A 10,608-nucleotide genomic window follows, 5' to 3' on the forward strand; every position below is an offset into this window, starting at 1 on the left:
TATGCAATAATGGTCAAAATGAATAGCAAAAGATGCAAAAGATGTGAATATATTAAGGGAAAACAGGTAAAATATATGAACATCAACACTCCCAAACTTAGTCTTTGCTCGCCCTCAAGCAAATGAACAAGCCATAAGAAGGTAGGTGAGATTTGAAAGTGGGATCTCAGCTCGTAAAGCTTGCAAATAGACCATCTAGGATCAATGTCCAAGTTACTAGTACTATGATGCAAGTTGAATGAGCTGTACTTAAAGATTTTAGACAAGCATATCACATCCTTTACTGATTTGAGCCTTAGATGTCCACATGCATTCAAATCAACCATTTCCTTTAACATTCATTAATCAAGAACATGAATCAATTCTATGCAATGCTTAAACTCATTTGGCTTGGCAGTAAAAGGTTTAGAGACAATGATGGTCTCTCTTTAGAGTGGGGTTTATCAATATCAAGGTTCTCTCATAAAAAATGGATTGAGCTTTAGAAGAATGCTAAAGGTAAGAACACTTAGACACATACAAGAACAAAACCTTGTCTACCCAAAGGCACCCAAAGTGTTTATCCTATCAATCTAAACCCAATTGATCCTAGTGCTACCCTTTAACTTCTTCTCTTCTCTTTCACCCTTTTCTCTTTTGATTTTAAAGTCTTAGGAGAGGTTTCTTATTTGATCTTTCTAGTGGAATGGGAGATTCTTACTTATTTGCTATGGTTTTCTTTTCTTCTTATTCTTAAGACATAAAAGCATTTTGCTATACTCTTCTTTTTCTTTCTTTCTTTTCTTTGAATGAAACCATCTTTAAACAATGTCATACTTCCCATTCTTTCACTAGACTTTGATTTTACTTAAACACATTCCCCTCCTAAAGACTCTAACCTTTTCTTTCTCTTTTCCTCTTTTCTTTTCTTTCTTTTTCAAACAACCAAATCCCAAACCCAACAATGAAATCACCTAGTCCTATCTAGTTTGGAAAATGCAAACTAGAACTACACAAGGCATTATTCTTGTCAGTTCAAACCTAACACTTTCTACCAAGCTCAATCCCAAAATAGGCCTTACACACTCAAGAATAAACATGGCTTGAAAGAAGGGTTGGTTAAGGGTATTGGAAACTGATTTTAATGATTCAATCAGCTACTTGGATCAACAAGAGTGGTAAAAAGGAGAAAGATGATCCAAATATGTATATGGTATCCATGAGTTTAAAGCAATGCACACATTGATATTTAACAGTCAATATTAAGTTCTTATAAGTAGGAAATGGCATCAAATCACAACATGCTTCAATTTAGACCAAATGCAATGCAGGAATTCAAGGCTTGGTTCAATCTTATGCTTCTAACCACTCAACTAGCATCAAAGTACTATTAACTTGGGCATTGATCCTAGTCTAGTGAATTAAACAAGCTAACAAGGCAAAACTCATCATAGATCCCTAATGCAAATATTATACAATCCTACATGAAACATGCTAAACAAGATGCTATTATGCAATGCAAACTACATGAACACTTTTTTTTTATAAAGAATTTTGCAAAAAATTTCAAATTTTTAGGGTTTTTCTATGCCTTAGATGCTATGCAAGTATTAACATGATGATGCTAAAAATTTGAAATAAGAAAACAAAACACAACATCAAATGCTATCTCAAACCCTCCCCCAAACTTAAATCACACAGTCCTCTGTGTGAAAGAAATTTGTAAGAGATTCTAAATCAAAAACAAAACACAACATCAAATGCTATGGTATTTACAAGGGAAGGTGATAGTGGTACCTCAAGGATTGGAGAAGAAACTGTCCACATCCTCTTGCATGCTGTCAAAAGTGTATTTGGGGTCTTGTTGATGACTTGGAGGTGGAGATTGGGGCAGCTCGACGATGGGAATCGACCGGGACTCGGTCGAGTACGTGCTCGAGTAGGGGGGTCGAGCTGGACCGCGAGTGGCAAAATTCTGACCTTGCGGCTGGTAGAACTGCTGGTAGAGTGCTGGATCTATGAAGTACTGGGTGGGATTGGAGGGTACCCTGGATATCCTGGATAAGCAGCTGGTGGTGGGAAGCCATAAGGTGATCTGCGCTGGAACTCGGCCGAGTGCATCTGGGGTGCTCGGTCGAGTGGGTGCTCGAGTGACCCGGTCGAGTGCCTTGAAAATTGTTGTTCTCGGCTACTTGAACTCCTCTTCCTCTGATTTGGCTCGTACATTGAAGCTCTAGCTGGTTCCACAGGGTTTGCAACTCTTGAGAGTGCTCTAGTTGAGCTACTCCTCCTCAAAGGGCTTGAATGGCTTGGAGATGAGTTTGCACTCTTCAGCTCAGCAATCTCCTTCTTTAGGTCCTTGATGGACTTAGCCAAATTGGTCACCTTCTTCTTAAGCTTATCAAACATTTTCCCATGCCACTTGCTCCACTTTTGTAGGAGAGTCAACCTCTTGCTAGTCTCTCTCACTCCTCTACTATCCCTTGGGTTGGGCTCATAATCTTCAAAGTAAAATTGCTCCTCCCCATCAGCCATTTGCACATCTCCAGCTTCATCAACTCTAGGTTGAACTATCCCATCAAACAAGAACTCATCAGCTGGCCAAAAGTCAATGTTTGCTCCTTCTTGAATGGTGGTGAGCTCTTGGTTAGGTAAGATCAACTGTTTTTTCCCAACTGTTGGAAGCTCAAAGTTGAAGATGTGATTTCCTTGATGCATTTCCTTGGCCAATATGAGAGTGGAGGTGAGGTAGCTTGAGTCAGTCCATCTTGGCAAAGCCTTCTCTCCTCTAAGTGGGACCTTGGCAGCTTGTAGTATTGGAGTGATGATGCCTCCAATGGCTAAGGCTCCTCTTGACCCTTTGTTTTGTAGCTTGCCTACCCAACTTCTCAAATATATCATGTGGTCAATGAGCACCATTGCAAGGTCAGTCTCCACAGTGGTCCCAAGAATGATGGTTCCATTTCTTGCCTCAAGGATGATTCCATTGAGAGCCATGTCAATTACCTTGAGCTCACCCTCATTGAGATTTCCAGTCTCCTTCCTAGCAAAGAATGTATTTGCTAAGGCCTTGTGGAAGTACCTTAGGACTGGGCTTCTTATCTTTGAACTCTTGGTCTTGGAGGATGAATAGGTGATGTTGTCTCCAATGGTTTCCCAAATGGCATAGAGCTCCTCTCTTGGTATCATCAAGCTCCTATTACTACCAACTTCAAAACCAAACACATTTGCTATCTTCTTCAAAGAAAGCTCATAGTTCTTCCCCTTGATTGTGAAAGCAATATGACCAGCTCCAAACTCATCATCCTTCCTTGCATATGTGTGCAGCTTGACTGTGGCTAGAAACTCACAACTTTCTTCTTTATACCCCTCCATGCAAAGCCCCATGAACTTGGTTAGGTTGCTCTTCTCAAAAAGGTACTCCACATCTTTATCAATGGCTAGCTTCTCCATGGTTTCCTTGTGTGGATACCTAGTTCCCAGGAACTCCATTCTCATGAAGGCTTCATAAAGTTGCCTCTTTGTCAATCCACAAGATTCTGCTTCTCCATCATCCTCTCCCTCTTCTTCTTCACCTTCTTCTTCACTCTCACTCTCAACCTCCTCTTGTTCAATCTCAACTGCTGGCCTCTTCCCTTTGGCCTTGTTTCTCCTCATGAAATCACTAAGAGTTGGCTCCCTTTCCTCTTCACTTTCAGTTCTCTCAGGATCTCCCTCAACTGACTGATTTCTTGAACACGGCATCTGACTCGATCGACCACTCAGACCACCACTCGATCGAGTGCATGCTCGAGTGGGGCGTCGAGTGGTTCTTCCAGCTTCTCCTCTTGATTGTAGGCGATCATCAGAACGTTCCATGGAGCTTGCAGTCGCTTGTTGAGACTTCCTTGTAATCCTTGAAGACATTTTCGAATAGAACTGAAGGGAATAGACTCAAAGCTTAAGTTTAATAGGTTAATGACCTCAAAACTTAAAAGAGCTAAGCTTGAGCAAAAGATGAACTTTGAGAGAGATTTTAAAACTTGATTTTAGTTGTTTTGGGCAAATGAGAGAGTGTGAGAGACATAGGATCGTGTAAGGCTTTATTTAGAGAAGCTAAGGGGGCAAGGAGAAAAGGGTGGAGCGTCCATACCATTCAAATTTGAAATGAGAATCTTTGACCTGCTTTTTGCTGCCACTCGACCCCACACTCGACCAGCACGTGGTCGAGCTCCTTGACCAAAGTTTGAAATTTCAAAAAATTTCTTCTTGTTCTTCCCTCCACTCGATCATTCTAGAGAAATGAGAATCGAGTGGGTCTTAGTTCTTTGCCAACTCGGTCGAGTACCTCTCGTGGGCTGGTGGAGTGGGCTTGCGAATCTCCTTCCCCAAGTCCAAATCTCTCCATACCCATATACACTTTCATTGAAAGCCCTGCCCAACACAAACATAAAACAAAACACATCAAAACTACTAAGAAAATAAAGCATATTTACAAAGGATACCTTAGGGACTTCCTCCCTAGTGAGCTTGTTTAGAGTCACTAAGCTTGACTTTGGCTGCCTTCTTAGGCTTTGTTTAGATACCAAGGAGGTGATGAAATCCTCCCTGGCACTTCTTGATCACTGTGAGTCTGATCCTTGATCACCTCACCCTTAACACACAAACCATATTTCTTCTTGATTTTGAGCTTTGGTCTTGCTTTCCTCAAAGACCTCTTGTTTAGCTTGACTTGGAGATCCTTAACCATACCAGTCAACTCTTGAACTGACCTCTTAAGCTTTTCCACAGAAACCTCTTGAAGAGAGAGATTGTCCTTTGGAGTTGCCACTTCACTTAAACCTTCATGACCACCTTTGTCCTTGATAGTAAAAGGTTGATCATCAATGGTAGGAAGGTTGGTTGGGTTATAGATGTTAAACTTCATAGCTATACCCTCAGAAATGTTCAAGGTCACAAGACCTTCCTTAACATCAATAACAGCTCCAACTGTGGCTAAGAATGGCCTCCCAAGGATGATAGGATCTTCAGGTTCCTTGTCCATCTCCAATACCACAAAATCTGTATGAACCCTTGCTCTTCCTATCTTGACTGGAATATTCTCCAATTTGCCAACCACATCTCTGTTTGAACCATCAGCTAGGCATATATGAAGGTTGGTGGACTTGAAGTCAGTGTGCCCAAGCTTTTGTGCTATAGAATAGGGCATCACACTGATAGATGCTCCCAAGTCACATAAGCACTGGTTGTAGTGAAGATAGCTAAGTGTGCAAGGCAGATAGAATGGACCTGGATCCTTAAGCTTAATTGGGATGATTACTCCTCCAAGGTCTTCAAGATCCTTCTCATCTTGAGCTTGAGCCTTCTTCTTTGATAAATCAAGCAAAAAATCCTTATAGAGAGGATATGGATCATACTGTTCCAAGGCAGGTCCTCTCTCTTCTTCTTGGTAAGCAATGATGATCTCTTGTATGGCCATCACTTCTTCTTGTTTCTCAATCACAATCACTTCCTTCAAAGCCTTCTCTTCCTTTTGTTGCAAAGCTAACATTTGTTTTTTCTCAATGATTTCCCTTAATTCCTTAAGCTTCTGTGCCTTGAAACGTCCTGGGAATGGTAGAGGCGGTTTGTAAGCAGGAGGGATGTACTTAGCAGGCTTGACAGCTTCTGACTCTTCAGCTCGATCGGCCACACGAACACTCACTCGGTCGAGTGCATGCTCGAGCACCTGGTCGAATGCAATACCGGAGTCAGTCTGCTTTGCACAAATATCACTCTGAGCTTCAAGAAATGACCAATCCTCCCCAACTTGAACTTCACTGTCCTCAGTGACTTCCTCTTCAAAGATATGAATGGCTTTGGCAGTAAACTCCCTTGGGTTTTGAACTGCTTTTCCAGGGAGTTGGGTGGGTTTTGGAGCTGAAGTAGATGCTATATTGCTCTCCATATACTTCACTCTTGAGTTAAGACCTTCAAACTTCATATTGAGATCATTATATTGTGATGTTAACCTTTGATTCAGCTCAACAAACTGTTTGGCTTCCTCAATCTTCCCATTGGTTTGCCCAATCAACAGCTGTTGTATCATTGCTCTTAGGTCTTGTTCCCGGCCTTGGTTAGTCTGAAACCCTGGTGGGGGACACAATTGGGGCTGGAACACTTGTTGCTGCTGCTTGGGTGCATAGTTGTGCTGTTGTTGAGGCTGAGGAGGTGGATAGACTTGGTGTTGAGGGTTGGCTAAATTGGTGCTCCTATAAGAGAGTTTGTTCTGCTTGAATCCTCCACCTTGGTTGTAGCCTTTGTATCCTCCTCCTTGGTTCTGCATATAACACAACTCAGCAAACTCCCTATCTCCTTCTTGGACTGGAGCTTCTTCTTCACCAATGAAGTGAATGGTTTTTGACTGGCTTAGGAGAATCTTGTCAAGCTTCTCATTGACCATCTTTAAATCCTGCTTGTATTTGTCCTCTTGATCAGTGGAGGGGATCCTCATGGTTCTATCATAATCTTCATTATAATTACCATCTGACTGAGCAAGGTTCTCAACCAATTCCCATCCTTCTTCCACATTCTTGTTGAGGAAGTTGCCATTTGAAGCTGTATCAAGAAGCATTCTTATCTTGGGAAGCACTCCTCTATACAAAGTGCTTAGAAGGGACTCATTGCTGAAGCCATGGTGAGGACACTGAGTTTGGAATCCTTTAAACCTCTCCCAAGCTTCACAAAAGCTCTCATTATTCCTTTGAGCAAACCCAGAAATTTCATTCCTCAATCTAGCAGTCCTTGCATTGGAGAAGAACTTGGCCAGAAAAGCTTTCTTGCATGCATCCCATGTGGTTATAGCTCCAGTAGGAAGAGTCTTCTCCCATAGATGAGCTTTGTCTCCAAGGGAAAATGGGAATAGCCTTAACTTGAAGCCATCTTCACTTACTCCATTGATTTTTGTGAGTCCACATATTCTGTCAAACTCATCAAGGTGATCTAGAGGATCCTCCATTGGCAACCCATGAAATTTGTTGGCTTGTATCATGGAGATTAATCCACTCTTGATTTCATAATTATTATTGGCCACAGCAGGAGGCACAATACCAGCTCTTTGGTTGTGTGTGTTAGGTGCATCCCCAGCACCAATGTGTCTAGGTCTATGATCATGGTGATCTTGCTGCTCCATGACTACTTGTTCTTCTTGTTGTTGAACTACTCTTCTTTGCTTATGTCTCAAACCCTTTTGTAGCCTGTGGATGTTGTCAATAGGCCTTTGAAGACTGTCTTTGCCTTTTGACCTTGTGTGCATCAACAAACTCGACTACAGACTCGAACAGGTACACGGTCGAGCGCAGGCTCGAGTGGGTGGTCGAGTCGACTGGGAAGTGATGGCTATATGGATCCGGCTTCTGANTGATTTTTGTGAGTCCACATATTCTGTCAACCTCATCAAGGTGATCTAGAGGATCCTCCATTGGCGTTCAGTAACGTCACAAGTGTATAAACGAACTTAATCTTAGACTAATAATGATCCTAAATGTCACAAAACAAACTCAAATGGGCAACGACGCCAAATTGAAACACATTATTTTGTGGTTGTGGTGAATGATGTATGGAATAATGACTTATGAATGAATGGATGTGAGGGTGTTTCGATTCCCCTTATGCAATTGTAGTATAAGAGGTGTCAATCCAATCTGAGTGTTTGTGAACAATCAAGATGTGCATATGAGTCTAAGTCAAGCCAGATGTAAAGGTTGTTTGTCACTAACAATCCTATGATGAAATGGAAAGTGCAGAAAGTAAAACTACAAGAACTAGGAGCTAAATGCAAATGGAACAGAGTGATTATGACAAACAGAAATAGAAACTATGGAAATGCAAGTATTGAACTAATGCAAGGTAAGTAATGAACATGATACTAAATGAATGCAACAGAAATGCAACTAGAATGAAACAGGACAAACATAAATCATAAACACAAGTTCTGGGTTGGAACTCGAGCAAGCACTCGATCGAGTGTAGATCGAGTGCAGGGTCGAGCTGGACAAATACGCAAAACAGAGCAACACAAGAAAAACAGAGCAATACCAAAACGAATCAAACAACGATCAAACAACAGGATTTAAGCTAAGAAATCAATAAACAAGGAAGGTCTTGAGGAGGGATTCATGGGCTGGACTATGATTGAGGTCATCTAACTTGGTCAACAAATCTCAAACAACTTGAGCTAATCTCTAGACATATATTTCTAAGACATGTTTAATCCACTCTCATGGCAAGAAACAATCAAACTCATGCATCTCTAGACTTGTTCTCACAAAGTAAAGAATCTACACAAGCAGGCATTAAGCAATATGTCAAAAATCAAACAAGACTGCTAATTTCTTAGCAAGCCTAATGATAGTCTCCAGATCTAGCCTTATCTATGCTCCTTAGACATTGGTGTGATGCTAAGAGGCTTAAAATCAGATTCTACCCTCTCAGATATAGGATCAGCATTAAGAATATCTAGCCTATAAGAGATCTACAACAATGAAGCTTGACCAAATCAAACAAACCTCAAACACAACCCAGCCTAACCCATCCTCAAGATCCTAAGCAACTACTCACAAGCATACATGATGAACAACAAAGTCATAAACCCAGAAAATACTGAAACTTGCATCATTAGAAAGATAAATCAAAGATCTACAATATTGAAGAAAGAACCAAACTCAAATTCTCAATATTAAGAAAGTTATGAAACCAACAATATTGAAGAATTTAGTTTTTTTTCTCCTTTTAAAAGAAGTACAAGATCCTAAGAAAATAAAAGTGCAAAAGGAATAATTCCCAAAAAGGTAAAAACTAGGTTTTTGACTCTCTAAAAAGCTGGACTCCTTTGGTGGCTGCAGGTACAAGCCCTTATATAGAAAAAGTAGTGGAAGCCCTAAAAACGCTAAAAGACAAAATAGCCAGGCGGCTCGACCAACTCGACCTGGTGCTCGGTCGAGTGACCGGTCGAGTTGGCTCCTCTTGTGCTCCTCCCACTCGGTCGAGTCCCTCTCAGCACACGGTCGAGTGTCTGGTCGAGTGGGCAGTCGAGTTGGACTCCGGACCTTGGTTCTTCAGCCTTAGCTCTCTTGCTTTCTTCTCATGATTGCTTCACTTCTCCTCAGCATTGCTTCCATGCTCCTTAAGCTCTAAAATCACCTGTTTATGCATGAAAAGATGCAAATGCAATGCAACTAAACTCTAATACAAGAACAGTCCTAAAGCTATGCAATAATGGTCAAAATGGATAGCAAAAGATGCAAAAGATGTGAATATATTAAGGGAAAGCATGGTAAAATATATGAACATCATCATACGAATAACATCTTCATAAGAGTCAAAGAGTGGTACCATGGGCTTGGCGTCACGGTAAGTGAGGGCTGGTACGGCTGAAATAACATTGCAATATCCTTTAGGATTCTCTTCGGGTATTCCCGAAAGTACACCAACTTGGCGTGGAACAACATTAGCGGTTTGAGCGACTTGAGTTTCAAGCTTCTTGACATGGATAGAAATGCTTTCAAACTTCCCATTCAGTTCAGTATAGATGTTATCCATCTTTGAGTTGATCTCTCTTGATTGCTTTTGAAAAGCAACAAGGAGCTCTTGCATCTTTGTATCGACGTAGGCATCAGCTTGAGAGGTAGACGCTTGGGCTGGTCCTGTTTGGAAAGACGGCTTGTTGTTGTTGAATTGGGGTCGCGGCTGAAAGTTGTTGTTGTTGTTTCTACCAAATTTGTTGCCTTGACAGCGATTAGCTTGCTGAGGATAACTCTGATCCTAGGAATTCTCCACATTTGGGTTCCTATAAGAAAGGTTATAAGTATTTCTAAAGTTGTTGTTGAAGTTTTTGTTGTACCCACGGTTTTGGTAGTAACCTTGAGCACCAACATAGTTGACTTCTTCTTCTTGGTCATAAGAATCTTCTTGGAAAGGCTCCATGTTTCCATTGTTAAGATTCTCACAAGAGTTTACTCCACGTTGTTGGTTCCTTAGAAGTTGGTTCATCATGTTCTTAAGGTCAGCAATATCCTTAGAGTCGGAATTGCTAGAACGGATGGTTCTATCAAAATCGGTGCAAGTGTTGCTGCTACTTGCGGCAAGATTGTCAATGAGAGCTCGTCCTTCTTGAACAGTCTTCGTAATAAAATCTTCATTGCTGGCCGTGTCGAGTGATAGTTGATACTTAGGGTGTAATCCTCTATAGAAAGTACTTAAGAGGTTACCTTGAGCAAAACCATGATGGGGGCAATCACGTTCATAGTCCTTGAAATGTTCCCATGCTTCATAAAAAAGTTTCGACCGGTCCTTGTTGAAAACTTTGCAGCTTGTCGCGAAGAGAGTTGGATCACGACTTGGTGTAGAAGTGGTTTAGAAAGGCTGACTTGCATCCTTCCCAGCTAGTAAGCGATCCAGGAGGTAAAGACTTCAACCATCTATTAGCCTTGTCGGCTAGAGAGAAAGGAAAAAGCTTACTGATAGTTGAGTTTTCACCCAGGGTATCAATTCCATATGCTGTTGTAGTACAAAGGGTTATCAATCCAAATGGTTGTTTATTGCTAGCAGGAAGAATATGATCAAGACAATACAAGTCAAGCCAAGCAGATAGGGTTATTGTTCTAACAGTCC

General features: G+C 41.2%; 1 pseudogene; it reads right to left on the reverse strand.

Moving 5' to 3' along the window:
• LOC104779109 overlaps positions 1-9,929 on the reverse strand; it is a 23,368-nt pseudogene extending 13,439 nt beyond the window's left edge.

Source organism: Camelina sativa, chromosome 3 (assembly GCF_000633955.1).
Source record: "Camelina sativa cultivar DH55 chromosome 3, Cs, whole genome shotgun sequence".
Lineage (NCBI taxonomy): Eukaryota > Viridiplantae > Streptophyta > Magnoliopsida > Brassicales > Brassicaceae > Camelina > Camelina sativa.